Raw genomic sequence first — 24,246 nt, forward strand, 5'->3', positions numbered from 1 at the left:
CTTCCCGGGCCCGGATCGCTTCACTGCCGCCTCCCCCTCAGGGCACATGGGACGGGCAGGGGGGGTTCAGGGTCAGTTCCCCACACGGTTTTTCTGCTGCTCCTTCCTCCTCAGGGGGAGGACTCCTCACAGCCTTCCCCTGCTCCAATGCGGGGTTCCTCTCATGGGACACAGTCCGTCACAAACCCCTCTGACACAGAGTCCCTCCCACAGATGCAGTCCCTCAGGCAGAGACTGCTCCAGCCTGGGCTGCACACCGAGTTAACAGCAGCTTCAGGAACAGCCACCTCCCTGGAATAGAGTCCTCCATGGCTTAAGATCCACATCTGCCCATCCCTGTGATCTCCCACAGACAGCTGCAGCTCCATATCTGCCCACTGTGATCCTTCCCGGTCTGCAAATCCATGCCTGCCTCACTATGCTTCTGGAGGGACTGCACCACCCTGCTCCTCTGTGGGCTGCAGGTGGACAGCTGCCATCTCCCCTCCTTCCTTACTGACCTTGGTGTCTGCTCTGGCATTGTTCTCACCTCCTCTACCGTGGTCCGCCAGTTTTTTTTAATTACTATTATTTTTAACATTTTTTTTTCTTTTATTTTTTTCTTTTTTTTTTTTTTTTTTTTCCCCTCCCAGTTTCGTTTTCCCTTTGTTGTTACTCGCAGAGAGGCGCATCCAGCTTCCCCTATCTGGTCAGCCTTGGCCAGAGGCAGGGCCAGAATCGTAGATGGGGGAGTGTGAGGTTCCATTCGGTGGAATTTTGAACTTTCTTTGCCTCAAATGACCATTTGACAAATGGCATGTTGGGGGGTAGGCTCACACTGACTGCCAGGAGCCTGCAGTGAGCTGACGCCCGCGGCAGACCCGCTAACGAGCGCCAACGACCCCGGGCCGGCCAACAAAAGCCTTTTTACTGGGAGTGGGGGAACCTCCTGAGAGGCGAGATTCCTCGAGTCTGAATCAGCCCCCAGGGCTGGGAGAAACTTTGGAGCCTGCATTCCCGGACAGTGGCGTGAAATTCGGGGCATATAAAGAACACGGAATCGCCGAACACCGACCTGCCCCCCTGCACTGGACCTTGGCCCCGTCTCGAGGCGACCCCGAAGAAGATCGCTGGATGCCACTGGATCCATGGGTGAGGATACCCATCTCTTTCTCAAGAGATTGTTCTTCTTCAGAGGGTTTGCCTTCCTTTCACTCTCCAAATAATTCTGTTGGTCCAGGCTGTTTTTCTTTTCTTCACTTGTGTCATATGCATCTGAATAAAGGTCAAACTTGTAGGTGGGTTTAAACTGTAGAAGACCCTCCAGGAATTCCTGAAGAAATGCCTCCTTTTTTGCTAAGTTTAACTGGTCTGTTTCCCACAGCAGGTTATAGGGCTTTTTATTTACTGATTCTTAGACAAGATGTATGTCATAATCTGAGACTAGAAACTTCAGGTCTCCAAATCAGAAGAGAGCATCATGATCCAAGGTCCTTGGAATACGTGCTCCTTTAAACTGCATTTCCAGAATTTTCTCATGGTCATCCAGTCGCTTCTCTGTGCTTTCCATGTGAGCTGACAAGTCACAGTTCCTGAAACAAACATGGGACATATGGATGGCAACTGCTCCTTTGTTCCTCCAGTAGCCATACAGTCCTGTACGTGCGTAGTGGGTAAAAACATCCCCTATAAAAGGAAGGTGGATGAGCTTCTCAGAGATCAGAAGCAGAAATCCGTGCATCAGTACAGAGGAGAGCTTGATATATCCCAAGAGAGACAATTAGTCATGAAAAATATGCTCCATGGATCACCAAATACCAAGTCAAACAGAAAATTTGTAATTCTTGGGAACATTTTTTTTTCATGACTGTGCTTTTCTCCTTTTGGAGAATGGTGAAGTCCAGTGTGTACCACAGAGTAATCTTACTCTGGCTGAGAAAACTGTAGTTCAAAATGTATAATGTAATTTTTTTATATATAATCATATCCTATATAGTTATGGAATCACATGTTAAAGAATAAAGGTGGATTACCATGGGAAAAAACCTGCCTGCAATGATACCTACCTGAGACTGCCTGGGACACCACCAGCAACTTCTGTCCCATTGCTGTAGCGGTTACAATGTGGGAGCAGCTGTGACTGTGAGGAGAATGGGTCAAGTCCCCCAAATGGACCAATCACAGTATTTCTTCTCATGGTGCTCCCTATAAAATGGCTCCCAAGAGAGCCCTCTAATGGCATTTTTGGCTGGTGTGCTAGGGGGGGTTGATGTCTGCTTGTTTGTTACAGCTTCTGCTGGTCATTTCCTTATGGGAGAAGGATGTCATTCATTGAGACAGTTCAGCTCCTGCCTTCACAAGTAGGTCTGGCTTGGTTGCTCTGGGGCTGTTGTGGACTTGGGCACCCTCGTCTGCTGCTGAGTGTGGGACTTTCTGGTTGGGAAGCAGTTACCAACTGAGGAGCGTGGGTTCCATAGCTATGTAGTTATATGTATTTATAATTTACAACTTTTAAATTACTATTTCTTTAAACATATCCTATTTTCTTTCCTTCACACCTTAACGTCTCCCTTATTCCCTTTTTATCTTCCCCTGGGAGTGTAGTGGGGGAATCTGAATAGGCGCAGTACAAGTAACAGATTACAGTAGAGTGAGCTGTCAAGAGTTTTGTGCTGAGATATATTGACCCTATGTTAATGCATACAGACTATCGAAAGAGCAGGCAGAGATTTCAATATATTGCACAGACCCTTACTTTGAGACTGCTGAAGTACCCATCAGACATAACTGCTGCAATAAAAAATATTTTTAATAATTTAGGTTTTGTTTACAAACTAAATTAATCTACCAAATCAAAGAGCCATTAAAAATACAAACAGTTTAAAAAATGTGCAATTCATGCATGTAAAAAGGAAGAATTAAAGAATTCCATTAACGTATTGGCTGTCATGTTATTTTAGAATTTTAATGTTTGTAATTAATTCATTACCATTCATGCTGAAAGAGTGATAAAAGGATCATCTAAATGACTGTGTCCTAATTAACTTTTGTTTATCCTTATGTTCCAGTACTGCATATTAGCAGTTTTTCTTTTCAGGAAACATATATATTTTTAGCTGAAAAATGAAGAAATAAATAAGTGGAATTTCTATAAAAGGAAGGAAAAATGGGATAAACTATTGATCTAACAAATGAAATAGTTGTTATGTAGTGACAAAACATTTTATAGGCAAAGAAGATCAACAGAGCATGATGAAAAATCAGTGGCAGGAAATGTGAATCAAATATGCTAATTTAGGAAAACTTCTACTACTAAATGCTGTAAATGTATAAATGAAATACAGAAATGAGCACAGCATTAATATGTACATTCTTAACTATTACAGAAAGTCAAGGTGATTTGATTTTGCATCTATCATGAAGCACTAATTTTCTTTTAAAGGTCATTTTTGCTCTTAAGCTACCAAGCTTTGAGACTGATTATTTTACTCGCAGCTCCAGTAGGTTTCCACTAAGTGTTGATTTGCACCAGTATGCATCCTCAGTAAAGTAAGACACAATATATTCCTGTGAGTTTCTATTTAGGTACGAGAGGTGGACTTGGCAGCATTAGATTTACTGTTGGGACTTGATTTTAAGGGTCTTTTCCAACCTAGATTCTGTGATTCTATAAGCTTTACATTCGCTTGATTTTGTGTGGAAATTCTATTCACAAACAATGTCCTGACATATTAACTATATTTTCAGGACTCTATATTTTTTGCAATTACTCTTTGTACTGCTTTATTTTTACTTTTCTTCCCTCATCCCAGAAACCTACAGCTGAGTAGGCTGCTTTATCTCACAGAAGAGTTTCATTTTTTCCGTGCCCAGTGTTTTCATTACCCATTCAAAAATTCCATATGGCTGCCAAAATTCTCATCACATCTTTGGTATGGCACAGCAATTTGAATTCTTCTACCCATCTGCTGTTTGTAAATCTTACAATTGCCACTTAATCCTAAAGACCAAATACAGTCAGTGTGCAATCAGATTTGAACGCCCTGCTTAAGAAAGTATCTCCACTTTGCAGTAAGAAGTTAAATTCTTTCAGGAAATAAGCAGCATATGTGCATCCTCTGCACAGTCAAAGTACTTCTATAATTCACATCAGTTTTTAGTCATTATCTCATGATGTTTGAGATTGTAACTAATGTAAAGAATGTAAAATTAAAAGCACAAGAAATATAAAGGGGAAGTGGTACCTAGCTGCACTTATGATTCAGAAAGATATGAAATTAGATTAAAATATTTCCACCAAGAGAAGATTAATTTTAAATCAAGATAGAAAAATCTAGGAAAAAAAAAAAAGGAGAAATTTTTGTGATTGTCAAGACTGGAGAAGATCTTCAAGTCATATGCATTTTCAGACAACAATTTAATTTTGATCATTAAGTTCTAGTCATTCGTATAAATTCAAATCTTCTTTCTATGTGTCCTAAAGGCTGCTGAAAGGTTAATCCTACCTCAGCCATTTCTTTTGAAAGTAGGCTGTTATTTGTAGTCAATGCCAAATAAAAAGCCATTTTGGATTTCATATCTCTTCCAAAAAATGTCCATGAAGTCTTTCTCTCACAGATTTATCAGTCCCTAAACAGCTAGGTCTGGTAACATTGTTGAGGTCTAATTGGTGGATTTATATATAAACATGCCAACTTATTTTTAATGCTTGAAACAATAAAGATTAAAATAAGCTTCATAGAATCATGAAGTGGTTTGGTTGGAAGGGACCTAAAGAACCCGTAGTTCCAACAACCCTGCATGGGCAGGAACACCTCCGGACATTAGGCCAGGTTGCTGGAAGCTCCATCCAGCCTGGCCTTGAACACTTCCAGGGAGGGGGCAGCCACAACTTCCCTGAGCAACCTGTTCCAGTGTCTCACCACCTTCACAGTAAAGAATTGCTTTCTAATAACTAATCTAAATGTACCCTCTTTCAGCTTGAAACCATTTCCCCTTGTCCTATCAATATATACCCTTGTAAATGTTCCTCCCTAGCTTTCTTTCAGGCCCCCTTCAGGTACTGGTAAAGCTGTTAGAAGGCTTCCCAGGAGTCTTCTCCAGGCCGAAAAACATGAGTTCTTTCAGTGACTACTGATTATAATTCACCATTCAAAGGGTAACAAAACATATGTTCATGTTCAGATTGTGTAGATAGGTGAAGATTTATCCATACTATTTCAGATCCATCTCGTACTAGAATTTATCTTTTTGCTGTGAAAGATGTCTTGAAATGTTTCAGGTGTTGTGGACAACCAGCCATTAACATCTGTTGTTAATTTTCTCTTGAAGAAATGTGAATAATCCTGATCAAAGTTTTATAGAAAAAATATGGTTTTACTGCAAAAAAAAAAAAATCAAATAGCTGTCTGGATACTGTCCATGCTATTAAGACTGTGTAAGCATTTCTTTGTTCCAGCATATGTATTATAAATGTGGCCCAGATAAAAGTGTCAGACATCTTTTTGTCCTCAGTAGAATATTTGATGCATCTTCCTGTAAGGAATGTTTTTTAAAATAGTCTTGTTACAAATTAGTATGTCTTAGTTCTTGAGAGGCAGCTCTACTTTGCAATCTGTTTGGATATATTCATCAGAAAATTACTGATACTTGAAGGATAGGAAACGGCATCTTGTCAATATTGCATTGTGACACATTGTAGAGGAAGGGGAAAAATTAGAGTTCAGAAACTACCTTTTAGTTATTTGCTTTACAGACATATATCAACTTTTTGCAATCAAAAAATACATTATAGAAATAGGGGAGTTTATTCTTTTGTCACTCAGTAGTGTCACAGTATAATTTTATCTTTCATTACTACAACAGAAAGCTATGTTTTTGGAGTTCATTAGTGATGAACCTAGCCTTTCATTTTACAGAAAAAAAAAATAAAAGAGTTGGTTAAATAACAAAAGATCTGAGAAAAGATGTCACTTTCCTTATAGTGACAATACTTTAAAAAATGTATTGGGGATTTTATTAAAAAACACATAGTGCTTGCAATTTGTCACAGAACTATTGCCTACAATGACAACAAGACATACCCCTCTCCCAGCAAGCTTCATTTCACTATCAAAGAATAATAATTCCTGCAAGGTATGAACAGAACATTCCTTCCATTTTTCAACTCTGTCACAGTCTTTTATGTGTTGTTCATAATGGCAACTGTCTTGCTTGATGTATTGTACCGATGTTCTCACCTGCTTGTTGTCATTCGGGTGCTAAATGAGAAGAATGAATATGTATAATTCTTTCAAAAGTGCATTATAATGACACAGTCTGGCATATTTTATTGTACATCCCACCAGATCCTGATTATTTTGTGCAGCTGGCATTCAAGTTACACTACTTGGTTTTTGATAGCTCTTGCCAACTTCCTCAATGCAAATGATTAACAGTGATAGTAATGGAGAAATTTCTAAGTATAGACTCAGTAGAGGGATAAGGAATTATAGAATTTCATTCTTCATCATTCATTAAGACAATATTAGTGTGTTTAATCATATGGGGATTTTTCTAAACTTTTTTTTAGTGCTTGAGTAAATGACAAAATTAGGCTGTCTTACATATGTGGGAAATCAAACATTTCAGCTTTTATTTCTTTCTTGGGATTTCTTCTGTTTTGCAGTAATTAATTGTGTACTCCAAAGCCATGAAAATGTATTGTATTAGTAGTTCTGCTTTGTGATGTTTAGTTGTCTAATCCTCCCTGCTGAAACCATTATCTTTTTCATTCACTTTTTTTAAACTCCAGGTATAACAGGGGGGGTGGAGTACTTCCTGAGATGTTTAGAGCAGCAATCCAAAACCAACTCTTGTGAAAAATAATATACAATTATTAGAGTTTTCTAATTGGGAATAGTAGTAGCTGTTTTGATTATTTTATTTATTTACTTACTTACTTTTAATCTTTCAGAGGTTCTTATAATGTTAACTCAGTGTAATGTTTTTTGCTGTGGAGTTGTTTTTTTCATAGTAGCAGGTATGGTGATGTGGTTTGGATTTCTGATTAGAACAGTGTTAACAACACTGATATTTTATCTTTGCTGGACAGTACTTAGATGGTGTCAAGGCCTTTTCTGCTTCTCCCACTGCCCAACCAGTAAGTAGCCTGGGAAAGTGCGAGATTCTGGAGGGGACACAACTGGACAGCTGCCCACAAGTGGCCCAAGAAATTTCCAGACCATGTGACATTGTGCTCAGCAATAAAAACTGGAAAAGAAGGAGGAAGGGGGCAGTTTTCAAAGTTACGGTGTTTATCTTCTCAAGTACCAGTTTTGTGTGATGGAGTCTGAAGTAGTGAATGAATTTCTTGTTTTGCCTTGTTGCAAGCACAGCTTTTGCTTTATCTATTAAACTGTCTTCACTCTCAACCCACAACTTCTCTCACTTTTACCCTTTCATCTTTTTTCTATCCTACTGGGAAAGAATGAGTAAGAGGCTGTGTGGGGCTTTGCTGCTGTCTGGAGTCAGAGCTTGACAACTAAGGGTCCAAATTCCAGGTACTGTTCTTCCTCACAGATAACACTTATGCAGAATTTTAGCTCAAACTTTTATAATGGCAAAGGATTCCTTAAATATTTTTTAACCACTAATCACACACAGACTTTTAGTAGGCTTCACATCAAGGGCATTGGTTTGAAAAAAGTTGCTAACATATAGTGATTTGTTATACTCTAACACATTGAGATGCACTGTTTCAGTGATGGAGTTTTACATTGTTTATGTATTCAGCCTATGTCCTATCATCTGTATCTCACTGTGATACCATTATTAAACAAACACTGCATTTGTGTTCCCAGAGTGCATGTTCTGTCTCTTTCAGTAACTTGTGGTTCACTTCTGCTTAAAGACTGCACATTTTGTGCCTGAAGTGCAGACTTATGTGTTTGCAACGCAAGAGTTTCAATTTTCACAGTTTGCAACTCAGTTTTATTTTCCACATTGCATCTTAAGGGAACAAACATACTGAGTGCTAGCTTTATAGCCACCTGCCAGTTCATCCCATTCTGCAGGAAGAAACATCTTTCACAAACAGTAGGTGTAGTTAAATGTTTTCTGCAGTTTGAAAAACAAAAGGAAAAAAATGTAGCTAAACTTATTGCATTATGCTGTATTCAAGATACCACTTCTGTCAGTGCTTGACCCTGGTATCAGTTTCCCCGAGTGCTTGTTGGGTGCATCCTAAGCTAACAGTAAAAAGAAGGAAAGACAATAGCAGGGAGACCTTAATTCATATAAACTCTGCTCTGTAGGTGCTCTGTACCACTTCAGGAATTAACACAAGTACATGCAAGCTTGGATTATCTAATTAGTATTGAACTGAGTGAAAGGAAAAGAGTTCCTATTTTATACATTTACTCTATATACCTGTAGAATAAAGATTTTCCTCCAGAGTTTATCAAGATACCAGCTTCCTCCTACCTGTCATCTTTTGCAGACACATTGTATTTCTTTGAGAAAACAGTAAGTAGAGATAGCACATCAATTAAGTGGAGGGCAGATTATTTGAGGTTTGTTTGGTTTTTTAAATTTATTTTGTAAATTTGCAAAGAACAAAGCAAGAACTAAGTGGCTATAGTGGGTTACCCCTGTCCTATACCTACTAAAGCTGAAAGCTCTCTATTTGCTACAGGTAGAAGGTTAGTTCAGAGCTAAGCTCAGAGACCTTCCTGAATGCATTTCATGACACTGGAACCAAATAGTCCATTAATGCTAAGGCATTGCCCTGTTTGGCATTGTCACAGAGAATAGAGGGACAAAGTTAATTAATTCCTACTTAATATTTTACACTGATAGTATGTTTTAGAAAAAAATATAGTTAAAATTTTGTAACTCATTTAGTCTATGGAAAAAAAAAGCCTGAGACAAGATATGATGTATAATGATTAATTATTATCATTAAAGATGAACACTGGCAGGGAAAAGGGGTATTTAAGCTAATGGAGAGCACTTGCAAAACTATGTATCCATAAACAGGGAATGAAGTAATCTATGCTCTGATTTGGAAGAAGTTTTCTGTTTACCTAAAAAATAAGAATTATGATCTAGCCTTCCAGAAGCAGTGGCAGAGAGACAGCCACTTGCATTTTGATACATTTCGCAGAAAGAAATACTTCTATTTGATCTATAGAAGTTACAGCTAGCCTGTATGACTGAAAAGTTCCCTTTCAGTGCTGACTTTCTCTTCCTAACAATCATTCATGAAGCACTTATCACTATCTTTTAAAATTTTTAGCTGAGTCAATGTCCTTTATTTCCCTAATAAGTTACTTTGGGTTTAATAACAGTCTCATTGCTCTTCTGTAAGAACATCTGTCCAAAATATTCAATAATTCCAGACTTTGTGGGCAAGGTTTAGGTAAAGAGGTTTGTTGCTTTATAGGGGAGCTGAATCTGACCTGTGCTATTGTGAGAATGGCTAACAGAAATCAAATAAAGGTGTAAATCCTCTGAGGCTAACATAAATCCATCAAAACATGAGCAATATTGGGGGTTTATATTGTAGAAGGAGTGTCATTAAACAGAAGAAATATTAGACAATGAAGAGACTCTGAACTGATTTTTATTTTTTATTCTTTAATAAATAGCTATGTTTTAAAAATACAGCATCACAATAGGAATTTCAAAAATGAATTTTGGGCAGGGAGGTTGGTTGTGAGGGGTTTTTTGGATGTGTGGGAAATCTTGTGTATATCAGCTATTCAGAGCTGACAGAACTCTCAGTTCATTTTAGGATCTAGTACACATTGAAGAGAGAGTTATGTGTTCCTGTTCCAAGCAAATGTAAAAAATCTCTCAGATTTCTAGTTAACTTAGGAATAATTAAATTGGAAGTGAAGAACTTAAGGTGCATTGTAATTACACTGGCATTTAGGCATCACTTCACTTCTGTTGGTGTTTATTAATTCCAAAATTTCACTTTTAATCTTTATGTTACTAACTATAATACTTATTTGTCCTTTGTCTAATTTAATAAGTGAACTATTTAAAATCTATTCATCACTATCAGCCTTTTATTTTTTCACAAAGTGACATTTTCCATCTGCTAGGAGAACATTCAGCAAAGTCAATCCATCAAAGACAATTCTAAAACTTTGCCAGAAGTTAAAGCCTTCAAAAATTTTGTGTTGTGATTTCAAAGCAACAGCTCTGATCTGATCTATTTCCATACTGCCCTTTCAGTTGCCCATACATTTCCCTTACACTCTCCCTTTTCTATATGGTTTGCAAATAATGAGAATTGTTGGTGTTACATATTAAAGAACTCTGCTTTTGCCAGTCAGAAAGCAGGATATACTGTACAAATGAACTACAAGCTCCACACTAGCCCTATGAGGTTCATATTACCTTTATACACAGAAGTTAATTAGGACAACAGATGGGTAAGGATTTCCTTTAGCTCATTCAGGTCAAGAATGGACCTTGACCAAGATCCCAGTGAGAATCACTGTCAGGGAGAGACAGAACGCTGTTTCAAGTACCTACCACTAAAAAGTAAACCAATAAATCATTGTTCTGTTAGTGTTTTGTGGAATGTACCTGACTCTTATTTTGTGAGAATATTAGAAGAGTCAATAAATTGAATTCTGTAATCATTGGTCTGAAGAAAAATCTCTATTAATAAGAGTTGTAATTCTGATGTCAACAGCAGCTTATTGTTCTGCTAAGGCACAAGTCCCCCCTAGAAATACTTTTTAAAATATGACTCGAAATGAGTCTGATACTACATTAACATGGGAGAAAGCTAAAAGAATTATTTATTTGCTAGTTTTTTCCTAAATACAAGCATTGTGTCTACAAGTGTATATACCATTTAGTTATGCCACAGCACCTCCTACCCAAGTCAAAAATGTGCACTTCCTATAGATCATCATCTTTTGCCACTTATGTCGAGGGCTTAACATAACTGCATTTATGAGAAGAATCCTATTTACATGTACACTGCATCTACATTGAAGAGTTTTATTATAAACTTCTTTGTGTTACATTGCCTTCCCTTGTAAATTTTTGGCTTTGTCCTCTCTGTCCTTTATACTGAATATGCATATTTACTCTGTACTAACATTTTGGATTTCTCTAAAATAGCCTCTGAATCTCATTTAGCTATTCTTTTTCTGTCCTCATTTATCATCAAGTTCTGAAGTAATTAGCTCACTTATGTCCTCTTATTGTCTTCTGCACCATTAATGCTCTGCATCCCAATCTTAAAATTTAATTTGGTGGTCTCTTCTACATCTTCAATTTCTAGCCTTTATAATGTTCTCTGTAACATTGCACATAAAAATTGCAGAGAAAATGTGTCTCTGAAATCTGAATGAATGTCTAGATCTTCACTTAACTACCTGGAACTGATTTCTTTCACTTAATTATCTGGAACTGCTTTCTTTTATACTAGCTCTTTAATTCAATTTAAAATGCTGTATGATTGACTTGATCTTTCCATGAGACTGTTTCACTTGCTGTATTCTGTTTCTCCCTTCCAGTAGAGGCATTGCATTGACAGACTACCTGTCAGCTCTATAAAAATAAGTGAAAACATTTCCATATGTTTTGAGTTAGTACTTCATGGTTTAATGGTTGCTTCATTATTTTAGTAGTGAAAAAGGGGTATACTAAAAAGACCATAATGCCAATATTTCATGTGAAAATAGTGGAGTGTTTGGTTTTTGCCCTCCCCCCCCCTTTTTTTTTTTACTGGCTTCTCAGTAATTCTGAACTCTTCAGGAATAAATATTGGTGACATAGCTCAGCAAATTTATAAACTAATACTTGAAATTCTTTGAAACATGTCATGCTGAATGGTGATCTCATGCTAAATAGAAATTTTCTGATGGAAAAGGAATCAAACTCTGCTAGTTATGGAACTATTGCAGAAAATAGCTTAAATTCTAAACATAGGAGAGCAGCTTAAAAAAAAATAAAATAGCATGCAATGAAATAAATTCAAGCAGGTTGTTAATCCTGTGTGAAAAATGAAACATAAAAAAAGTGTGTTAAAGCTCGGGTATAAAATATTAATGTACTTAACGTACATAAAACTTAACTTATGCCCTCGGGTGATATCATTCATTGTCAAGGGTGATAAAAAGTTATTTGCAAATGACTGTTTTATAAAGACTGAAAAATATAATCCCTCTCCCCAAAAAGAAGTTCAAGCAAACCTGTTCCATCAGCAATAAATTGAAATTCAAGATCTAATGAAAATGCAAGATACATTCTTGTATTTATTAAGTGTATGCCTATATAAAAAAAAAAAAAAATCATCTCATTCCTGCCCTTTTTTAAACCTTGTTGACATTATCACCTAGAGATGCAAACATAGCTGCTCTTTTTCAATCTACTGTCAAGCAAGCAGTTTGTGTGACACCCCAAAGTGCCACAGAAATGCTCAGATTCAGTATCTGCCTCCCTAGGCTGTTCCCCTCCTTTCTTGTAAGGCATGTCAGCTTCAGCTCCATCCCATCACTTGCTGACCTATAGCTTATCAACAAATGAATGTTTAAAATATATTAAACATGAATGGAGTAATGCACCAGCTGAACCTATGGGTTAAAACCAGGTAGGCATAACCATGTAAGCCTGTCTCACCAGATCATATTTTAACAGTACCATTTCATTATATTTTTTTTTTTTTCCTCAAACATGAATGCTGTTGCCAAGTACTGCTGAATTCTTTTGATCTCTACAGAACTATAGGTGACCTTCCCCTGGCAATGAAAAGAACTGGGCATTAGCCCTGCTCAGAGAACCATGTAAGAAGGAGTTGCACTTAAGTGACCTGACCTCAGATTTAGACAAGCAGCTGCAGCTCTTCCCAGGATGGGAAAATGTAGTTAAGGTGGTTACTGCATGAAAGTAACCTTATTATTTAAAACCCTTATTATTTAAAAAAGTTTTGAGGCTCACAGTTTGAACTTAGTAAATTTATGTAATATATTTTACACAATTTTATGAAAAATTCTTTTGTTTTCCTTTACTGTCAGGGTATGAAATTAGTTCTGGCAAGTTCAGGTTTAGAACACATCCTTGCCTGAAATTTAACTGCTCAAGATGAGCCACAAAAATGAATCTCTTTCAAGTGCCCCATTATAAATGTACATGACATTATATATCCCTCCTCTCTAACAATATACATTGTTTCTAACAAGCAGAAAATTGCTCTGTCATTGAAAGACATTTTTTTTTCAGCCTTATGACTATCTGCAAGATTACAGTGACATAATCACAGTATGTTGATATTTTCTGAACTCCATTTCCTTGAGAAATCCTGTCAAACAGGGAGCAATTCAAAGCAAATGCTATAAAGCTTTTGCATTTCCCAGGGCTGAACATATTTCAGCTTCTTTTATACTCAGAAGAGGCCGTTGGCTCACCAAAAATTGAAATAGCAGTGATCATCATCTGTTTGCCAATCTGCAAACTAAACAGAAGCTTAACCTGTTTGCTCTTGTGCCAATCTGTTGATTTTTTTGCAGCAATGCAAACTGGCCAAGAGTGTGAGCCTAACATCACTTTCTGCTTCTGACATCAGAGCCAGCTTTTAATATGATGAGCTTCAGGACAGATAAAAAAACCCAAAAAGCCCCCTATCCCCCCCCCAAAAAAAAAACGCAACAACAACAACAAAAAACCAAAAAAAAAAAAAAAAAAAAAAAACAAACCCACAAAAAAAAAAAAAAAAATTAGCTAAAAAGGAAATTCTCAGCTCCCAGCAGCCTGTTACCAAAATAAAGTGTACGTATAATAAAAATAAAAATGTATTTAGCTGTCAAAGATACACATGACTTGGCACATTCCTCTCCCAGGTTCATATGGATCCAACATCCTGAGACTGGGATGCACATGAGCATTCTGTTCTTCCTCCAGGATATATTATCACCCTTTAAAGAGAAGAGTTTTCATTCCTAATGATGCCAAACCATTATCATTTTCAGAAAACAAACAAAATAATTCCTCAGGCAATGGATCTGGAGATAGTTTTCTAGCACTGAAGAAAACCTAAACAGTTGTTCTGAAAGCTGATGGCATGCAAACATTGCCTATTCCTACTGCTGAATAACTGCTGTTTCTGAATGCAGTTTTTCACTCAAGTGATTTCAACTATTTTCCACAGATAATAGTACTGCTTTGTCATTTTTGAGATCCTGCTGTCAATATGTGTGTTACACACATTGTGAACATCCCAACATAATTTGTTCAGTTTATTTTGTCTGTGCTTGGGGCTCCTTTTTAAGCTGTAAAGAACAAAGCTTTAAAGTTTTTATCTCTCTCTCAAGAAAAATAAAAGTCCAATTTTGAGGGTGTTCACAAGTTTTATACACTGAGTGCAAAACAGGCTTCCTGGGTATAATTTTAGAGAAAGCAGTAGTTACTTCTGTCCTTCAGATGTCTATCTGAAAATTAGCAATTATAGCATTCTTCAGCTGTGTAAGGTGATCTGTAATACAAAATTTAGGGATTAGTACCTATAGAAAAAAATGCCAGTACACAAACATAAATTATAAAAGCAGGGCCAAAATACACATAAACCAAGGTCTTTTAGATACAGGTAAATTTTAATGTTGATTGACAATACTCTGAATCAATGGTCTGCCTACAAACTTTGTTAAGACAGAAAAGTCAGCTTTTCCACTCACTGACCATGATTTTATGATCTTTTTTTGTGGATCATCTCTCCACAGCTCAAACCTTGCTAAATCAGACTTGCCATAACAACTTCCATTTCAGTTAGATAGTTAGATTTCATGTGTTATGGCATTATTAATTACATTTTAAGCCCTTGTGTAGACAGCTTCTTAGTTGCAGCAGCAGATCATGCTGATTGAATCAGCTCAAAGTAGACTGAATCAGCACATTGCTGAAATGTAGTATTAAAACTGTAATTCTGACTGCAGTTTAGTATACAGGTATGATAAAATTGGTGCTTAACCTGGTCTTAGTGCAAAGGAAAATGTACTTGCATAGCCCACACCTGGAAAAAGGATTTTTCCAAAACAGTGCAGTCACTGCCCTTTCTAAAAATGCTTTCAATGGATATATGGATTGAGCTGACCTTCCTTGAGTACAGGCATCCTGTGTATATCGAAGTGGGATTAGATATTTTGATAAAAATACAGTGAGAAAGGCATTGCTGGTCTTGAAATAGGTAATCAAGAAGACATCCAGTCTGCAATTTTTACGTTTGTATGTTGTATGTTTAGAAGTACCTCAGAGGGACAAACTCCTTTCCATGAAACACACACACACACACACAATACCCTGCAGAGTGCTATACAGTTGACCAGCTCTTCTAACACACTCTGAAATGTAAAGGTAGCACATTTTGTGTTATTTTCCAGTACATCCAAATGTCTACTATTTCCAAGTAGTCAAATCTTCTCAACAGGAGATACTGCCCAGGAATTTATAACTAAAAAACATTTTAGCCTGTATTATATATTTATATCTTGTTATTACCCCACCCAAAGTCAACGTAATGTATGTTGGAAAATACTTAAAAACATGTCATGGTTTTAGATTTATTGCTTATCTAGTGATACTTAATTTTTTCCAAAATAGCTCAAGTTTCCCAGGAGTTCAGCTCACTCCTGAAATATATTAAATCTCATTAATTATCCATTACTAAAACAGGGAATGAATAAAACATTAAAAATTATGTTGCCTATTTCAAGTCAAAGCCTTAAAAATCACATTTGGTAAGACAGGAGAAAAAAGTCCAGTGCTTAGCAAACTTTGACATTTCTGGGTTTTTTTAAGAGAACAAAATTAATTTTATTTACTGTCTATAAATATTATGCAAAGTGGAATTGAACTTTCAGATGCATGCCTGTAGTAGTATAAACTATGTTTTTAAATAGACCTAGTCAAAATTACTTTTCCAGAGAAGGAAATTAGACAGGTACAGCACACCAAATGAGCTGAACTTTGTGCTCAAAGAAAATTGGTTTTTCCTTTTCAATTTCATTTCAAAGAGATCTGACAACTGTCGCTTTGAACAAACTTTAACAGCACAATATCCTTTGTGCAAGTTTCCCCCTGTCAGCTTTTCCATTCCAGCAGGAACTTAGAACAAAGCGGATGCTGCCCTTTGAGTGGAGAACATCATCAGCTGAATGAACACTGGTAGAGAGAAGTGAAATTGAGGGCATACTCTGTGTGATTCTGAACAGTGCACTCTCTCAACAAATACAGCTTCTCTATCTGTTACAATGATAAACTGGCCATCCATGCCTCCTTTCATTTTCCCTGGTCTCTCATGTTTACTGAAAATGAAAAGCCATTTGAAAATCCACCTGTTCAGACCTAGGCAGGGTAGTGAACAGCCTTGGTAGCAAATATGTCTCTCTGTTTTCAGTTTTCACATACGGAATGGATGGAATAAATCTGCTTTCTGATTGTCAACCTTTATGAAATCTACTCCTGAAAAAATTATTTTGCTTTTAATTCTCTTCTCAAGAAAGCTCTTAAGGCTATTAAAAAAAAAAAGTCAGAAATCTCTTAGGTTTGATTAAAAATACTCAATACAAGAGATTAAGCACATTAATGAACTCAAGTTGTGTCATTCATACCCAACTAAGCCCAAGAGATGCATGTTCTTAGGCAGCAAAACTCCCTTTCTCAGGAACACTTAATTTTTGACCCTCTTTGAGAATGCTGTGTTTTATTATTCACGCATAGTGGACACATGGTGATCTTTTTAAGTGAAACATAGAAAGCAGTTCTATAGTATCTCTTCTGGCTTCTTTCTATATAATAATCTCACAGAAAATGAGATTTTTTTGCTGTTGTTTCAAAAGCTTCATTTCTAAAAAGAAAACACACAGAGAAACACTGTTTATGTGATGCAGTCTTGAGTGTATCTGCATCCATGACACCTCAGCAAACAAATAAAATGTAGTAGGATGTAACAGTAAAGCAAGTACAGATGACTTTTCTGTCAAACCTTTGTTGAAGGTTTGGGCCTTTGACTCCATCAAGCACTGTCTTTCAATGACAATTTACAAGGCTCATTGGTTCACTAATTTTAATCACTAGAACAGGTTGCCAAGAATAAGAATGGTTGTGGATTCTCAGTCCCTGGAGATTTCAGAAGACATCTGGACATGGTTCTGGGCATCCTGCTCTAGGTCACCCTTCTTAAGAAGTGAAGTTGCACCAGGTGTTCTCCAGTGGTTCCTTCAATCCTCATGCATTCTGTGATTCTGTGTAAAAAAAATGATGCATTTTAATCTGTTTTCCTTTGTGCCATTTGATGTACAAATGTAAATCTGTGACACTTGTTATTCTTTGTTTTCTATTCCTAGGTGATTTTTTTTTCACATTTCTTTGTTCTTTAATAATATTTAATTATTAGTGTCAAATAGAAAACTTGAATGCAGAGTGGGTATAGTTGCCAAAGAAATCCATGACTAACTTAATTACAGACTTCTGATTATCATGTATGTTAAGCAGCTGAGAAATTAGCTCAAATATTGCATGAGCTAACTAGAGCATGGAATATGATTATTTTTTAAAGTTCTAAAGATTCTGATTAACCAATGTAGACTTTGTACCCGGTTAAGAGTCTGTATACCTTTGGATAGTGGAAATCCATATGTGTTGATAAGGTAAACGATTTTTAACAAGAAAGGCAAATTATTAGTAAAAAAAGAATAGACAAGCCAGAGTCTAACTAGAAAAAAAAAATCAGTATTAATCGAAAATCTGAAGATCTCGTCACTGTAACTGAATTTGGTTTTGACATTGTAAAGCGTATGCCCAGGCATTCTCAGTCTTGGTTTTGTATGTGTTTTTATAAAAATACAGGGGAATTATGGCTATGACTGTCATTAGGTAGAACGTGTGGCTCAGAATCTACAGTTTTAAATTTTTATTGAAGCTGTTTGATCTCAAATTCTGGTTGAGAGTACGTGAATAATGGCCTTTTCTCTGAACATCAGTTTCAATTTCCTTGCTGAAAGTTCATAAATCTCCTGAATCTCAGTAACTGAAATAACAGCTCCCTTCTATATATACTCTAATGTGTGATCATTTTAGAGCCTTAATCTGCATTTGCATTTAGAAGGACACATTTGCATATTTCAGAATGAATACCAAAACAGAGACAAGAGTATAAAACCAGACAAATTTAATTTTTCCTACATATTTCTTCTGCTTTGGAGAATCTTTTAGCCTTGGTGGCATGTATAAGTTAGATATTTTTATCTTAAATATAAATATTAAATCTAGTTTAATTTTTATACTATATTGGCTCTTCAGTGGTCGTCCATTTCCCTGTGGTTGTTCTGTCACCTATTTCACAGCTTGCATCTTAAACTGTAAAAGGACCTTCCATTCTCCTGTAGACTGAGAGTGAAAAATCCACCATGTAGCTGTTCCTTCACTTCTTGATGCCTCCTCCTTAGTTTTTTTATTCTCTTCTGAGAGGTCAGAGGTCCCATGCTCCTCAGGAATGTTGAAATGGTGATACTATATTCAGACATTTAGTGTCTGTTAAAGAAATGGACCAACATGAACATCTTAAGCTTCTTACATCCATGTAGATGTCCCAACACATAATCATGTGAACATAGACTCTTCTGTGCCCTGTAAACCCTGAGTGCTTTAAATTCTGAACATCTAGTGGAGACTGCAAAACAGCTACAGGAGATTTGAGAAATTACATTGGAATTACATGAGGAAAAGGTCACAAAAATGACTAAAGAAGAGAGGAAAATAGGAGAAAAGTGTTACTTCAAGCTGATATAGAAGGCTAAAAACTGTTTCTGTTCTCTGTGTGTTTGATAGATAGGTTCCATTGAGAAAGGATTGTTGTGTCAAGAAAGGCATATGGAGGGATGGAGCAAGTTTCCTTATTTTTGTTCACGTCTGTGTTCCATTTTTGTACTACATTTATGTAGTGGTTATTTATTAGCATTTATATAGCTTGCTGTTTCGAGACATCTTGCAGTCAGTCACTGAATTTCAGCAGAGCAATTTCATGCTTTGAATTCTTCCATTAGATAAACCCACAGTTTTGTTTGAAACATGAAACACAGTAGAAAATGCAGTCTGAAATGCTGTCTAAAATAACAAAAGCATTTACTTGATGTTTGGGGTGTGCTTAAAGAAGGCATTAGGTGACTACAATAAAAGAGAAATAACCAAGATACTTCCCTGAAATTCCCTTCCCTAACAAAATACTAAAAAGGTGTTATGATTTAAGATACTATATAAACCCATACAGTGCATTCAAATTCATTTCTATCTGTAATTTAATAATAAATTTCAGTAAGAAACAGGTAATCATAAAGATTCAGAGTGATCTGCATGTTTCACAATGAAGGGCAAAGAATTTATTCACAGTCTAGACAAATCAGGAAATAATTATTCTTGTGGCAAAAGAGAACTCATTATTAGGGTGATCAGCTTCTTTTTATGACAGATCTTCTAGTCCAGTTTGTACAGGACTGAATGATCTGTCCCTTCCTTGCTGTATTATATTATTGATGCTGATACAATTATACTTCAGTTTAGATGGCTTGCATATTCCTGTACAACATTAATTGTATTTTGGTCAGAGGTGCTCTATTGCTCCTTCATAGTGCAGCATAACTTCCTCAGCAGGTTTTGAAAAGAAGTGATAACATTTTAAAGGAAATGGACAGATGTGGTATTTCAATGGGATATATCCTTTTTAATTACTATTTTTTGTATTCAATCAACAGAGCAACAATCTTAAATATCCCATACTATAACAGCAGTAATTTCTGACATTCAACCATGTTCACACATCATCATATTTTATAGAAATGCACGTGTATAGGAGCAAGAAGAGTTAGAAGAAGAGTAAGAAGAACGAGATGTTGCCTGTTTGCTTCTTTAAAACTAAGATACAACAATGACTTTCATCTTATTCTTTCCATACAGCAGCTGTGGGATTGTCCTACTCTAGAAAATCTGTCTATCTAAGAATCACTATAAAAGTTCTGACTGAATTTAAGGATTCAAAAATAATTTAACTATCTTCTTCCACTGGAAAAGAACATTTCTCCATTTCATCAGTAGTTTCAAAAAGACCCTGTTTCTGTATTCTATAATTTCTCAAAATAGAAGCTTCCTTTGAAAAATAATCTGAAAGTCCACAGAGTTTTAATGGAAAGCCTGAGAAAAATATATTTACATCTAGACATTATAGCTTAGCATATTGCAAAAATATTAAAATAATTCACAACAATAATACCAGAATAATTTTTAGAATGACAATTTCAGAGCCAAAAGCTAATTTTGATCAGGATTACAGCAAGCCATGTATCCACCAGGTTACTTCAAGAGATGCTTTTGGTAGCAGATTTCTTCACAACATCCACTTGATTTATACAAGTTACAATTTAGACTGCCATAAACAGTACTTAAGAGTTTCAGCTTATTCTGATGCAAAAGAAAGAAACATACAATATACAGAAAGGAAACTGACTGGAATAAGTGCAAGTTGTTTCTGTATCAAAGCCTCTTTGTTGTTGAAAGCTAACAAAGTTAATCTTTAGTGACTAAAGATAGCGGGGCTGTGGTCTGGAAGCAACATTATTTTGGATCTCCCTGGCTTCTTGACATGGTTTATGACACAGCAATGTTGTGGATCACTGAGATAAGCACTAAGGACCTACATGGCCACAGATTTCTAGCACTTGCTCAGCTATCACATTTCAAAGCGTAACACAGACTTACTAAATAACAATACCCAAGTTACCTGGGAAAGTTTTGAAAATAGCACACTCATGAAAAACTGTTCTTAATTTACCAAGGTCAGAAATTTTTTCAGAGAATCACAGAGCCTTGTATTTGAGCAGGATAAAAAAATCAATTCTAGCTTCTTAAAGTGTGGTGTTTTGTTATGTTTTATTTTGTTTCTTTTTTATTATTTTTTTTTTTCTAAACAGTCACTAAAAAAATATATGAGATAGAAAAAGGACAAGAATTTTAAACCTTATTTAGTTACTACATACTGTTGTCCTTTCTGACTACATTTACTTTATCCATAAATTTAAAAGGCACTGTACAAAACTGACATGGAATGCTATGCTTTCTATGTGCCACTGAAGAGAAAGTTTAGATTTAGCTATTATTAGAAAAGTCATATCTTCTAAGGGATTTAATATCTAATTAAACAAATTTTCAGTTGGAGTTCTGTGTTGAAATATTTAGGATTATTTGGGTATCGGTCTTGTTAAGAGTAATGGATATTTTTTCATATCCACATACACAAGGCAAGATTTTACAGTCATTGAGCTAGGCATACTGATGAGCTGCCATAAAGATTTTTAGAACATGGTTATCTTGGTCAGGTACTTCTGAAAATCAGCAGTTATGGTACCTATATTACTTCAGAAGATGTATAGTTTATAACCTAAGATTCTGAAAAATTCATCTTATATATGCCACATGCTGTGTACCTGAAACATTGGGCTGTAAAGCAGTAACTATTTATCTGAGAAATTCTGACAGTATTATAGATATGGTACAGAATCCAATAGCATTGCCAAATAACAATTTTCTTTTTCAATAGTAAGTATGGATTTTCCAAGAACTTTTTCTGTGAACTTTAACCAGAAAGTTCAGAAAGCTCCAAAAAATACTAACCTCTTGCTGAATTTCAGAACAAGGTGGTTTTAAATGTTATGTTAACTGGCTTACCTGTTTGGGTTTGTTTGGTTTTTTTTCAAATTTCTCATCTTATGCACATAATTCTTATTTTTCTTCTTATCAAATCTGGCGACTTTTGATTCATGTAATTTCTTTCTCAGCTGCAAGCATAGAACAGCTAAAAATAAGCTAAAAAAAAGCTAAGGTTTACTAATCACAACAACTAGAATAAATTGAATTGTAGGATGAAATTTATCATGAAGACATATCTATAAATGGCTGCTCTGTTTGTCAAAAGCAGAGCAGTGAGTACTTCAGCAGGCTTTCTCTCCCTTAAGAACATGTATTATGTATCCTATATGATAATTTCACGGTCTACTGAGCCAGTATATATTTCTGCTATTAAAAAATATTTTATGTATTTATTCACCAAAGCAAAACAGAAATTGAGAAGCCATTCCAGGCTATGTTGATCATACTCTATTTTCCATGGCCTATTATTTATCCAGTCGACTGGAATGGCTCCTTAGAAGCTGTGTTGGATCATCAGGTCATCGTGAATTAATAACACAACCCCTCCATGATGAAACTCTTAAAATTCTAAGGGGAATTTAATTCAGCTGTAGCCTATTTTAAATTGCTTTTTATATGAAAATACTAAACACAATGCTGTATGCAGATCATTCAAATTTAATTAGTGTTCTGAAGGCTATGTTTTAGACAAGTCTTTGGAACCAAAAATCATTATGTTGTACATATCTTTAATGCCTGTATTTTACCTAATATAAATCAAAACCAGTTCAGTGGGAAAGAATTATGATGTCTGCTGACTGTGGGTCTATTCCAGTTGCCCTTCATGTCACGATGGAAGAACAGTCATTAAATGCAAGTTAATTTTATAACAGAAATGGTACAGAATAATATATTAAAACTTGTCTCACTCTGCACTTCATATCTGTACATCTTATGCAGCAGTAGTATTTTCTCTCAAATATATCTACTTGATAAGTTAGCAGGCAAGACTGAGAGTAAATCTGCTTGTCTGCATTTGTGGAAAATGTTAAATCCATTCCTCTGAATACCTGAAAGCAATCAAGTCTCTGCATGTGTTGAATGTGCACTGCTAGTTCTGTTGTTGGGGATGAATTGTCCAGGGCTGTTCTTTTTTAGGAAATAAATAGCAGAACTGAGGATGGCTGGAAATTCAAGTCCTCTTTTAAACAGTAGCACCTTTCTACTCCACAATATATTAGTCATAGGATGCCCTCTAACTCCTAGTACATCTGGTTTTCCCTTTGAATTTTGTTTCCACTGAATGCTTTGCATTTCAGTAAATACACTTCTCCATATGCAAGGATATCCCTTTTAATGCAGTAAAACGTTCTGCATCGTGTGGCAAACCTTACCAAAAGATTGTGAAACAAACAGCATTCCTCTTTAAAACAGATTTTTAAGTGAAACAAAGCAAAACTAGAAACAGTGAGAGGCTCTTAATGATATAGTCATGATAGCAATATGGAATGCAATGGAAGAAAAAAAAAAGTACCTAATAAGCTTGTGTTTGTAATGAAATGTCATTTCAAGGTGAACAGAATGATCATCTAAGTAAATGTCACTGTGAGGTTTTTACTCTCCTAAAGCACTACAAAATGAAAGGATCTAGCCTTTGATTACATGAATTTCCAAGGCCAAGCACCCACCAACTCAAAAAAAATGACCTATAAGATCAAAATGAAGGAGAAAAGCTTTTTGCTAGGCTTGTTTAGAGTTGTTTTTTTGTTGGGTTTTTTTTGAGAGGGTGGTGTGATGGTAGTGGAGTTGCTTAATTTTCCATTCTCCACATTCTTTTGTTCCAGGCAATTCCAGATCCTGCACTGAGATGGTGTTTTCTTCTTCCTTATGTAGCAAACTGAAGCTTTGAGCACTCAGTTGCCATGGAAACAAAAAGGACAAAAACAGTTTATGTATTTCAAAAGCTGCCAGTCTATATGCTGTGGATTTTGATAACTAAACCTAAACATGAAACATCCTTTTTAAAAATAATTGTGACGTTTATTGCCATGCATGACTGTTGCTAGGGAAAATAAAGCACCTATTTATTTGCTTATTTCCCATCATTTTTATAGTTGGGATTTTGGAACTAATTTTTGTTCTTAATCTGTGTTTAGCAAATCAGGATGGAAATAAACATATAGTGAGTTGGTAAACATTGCAGTTTTCTTCTTTTTTCTGTTTAAATTAAAACTGGCAGCACAGCCATTCAAAGGCAGACACATTGATGAAAGGCATCTTTTATATATTATATTTAATGCCTACAAATATGTGCCCAGTCCCCTAAGAAAATCATAAGAAGAATGAAAAAAAGCTGTCCATTCAATTGTTCCTCAGGTGATGGTCCCAAAATTAAGGTTCTCATAACAAAGTCTTTCAATCAGAATTTAAAGATCCAGTTAAATAAATCAAGAAAGTTACACACGAATATCAACTTTCTGTCTTAGTAGTACATCACAATGAAGATGTGTAACCAGTAAAACATCCATCTTCCCAGAATGTAACACATACCAACTCAGTTTGGAAAATAATATAAAAGGTCATCACTCATAA

At 35.9% G+C, this 24,246-nt stretch overlaps 1 long non-coding RNA gene and 1 pseudogene across 1 annotated transcript; one reads left to right on the forward strand and one right to left on the reverse strand.

Moving 5' to 3' along the window:
• Positions 1–270: 270 nt before the first annotated feature.
• On the forward strand, positions 271–23,849 carry LOC139797214 (uncharacterized). The gene is made up of 3 exons (XR_011726353.1): positions 271–1,131; positions 7,447–7,520; positions 23,499–23,849. It is a non-coding gene; the product is annotated as an uncharacterized lncRNA (long non-coding RNA).
• LOC139796668 (inositol polyphosphate 5-phosphatase K pseudogene) lies at positions 1,087–2,176 on the reverse strand (annotated as a pseudogene).
• Positions 23,850–24,246: the final 397 nt, after the last annotated feature.

Source organism: Heliangelus exortis, chromosome 5 (assembly GCF_036169615.1).
Source record: "Heliangelus exortis chromosome 5, bHelExo1.hap1, whole genome shotgun sequence".
Classification (NCBI taxonomy): Eukaryota; Metazoa; Chordata; class Aves; order Apodiformes; family Trochilidae; genus Heliangelus; species Heliangelus exortis.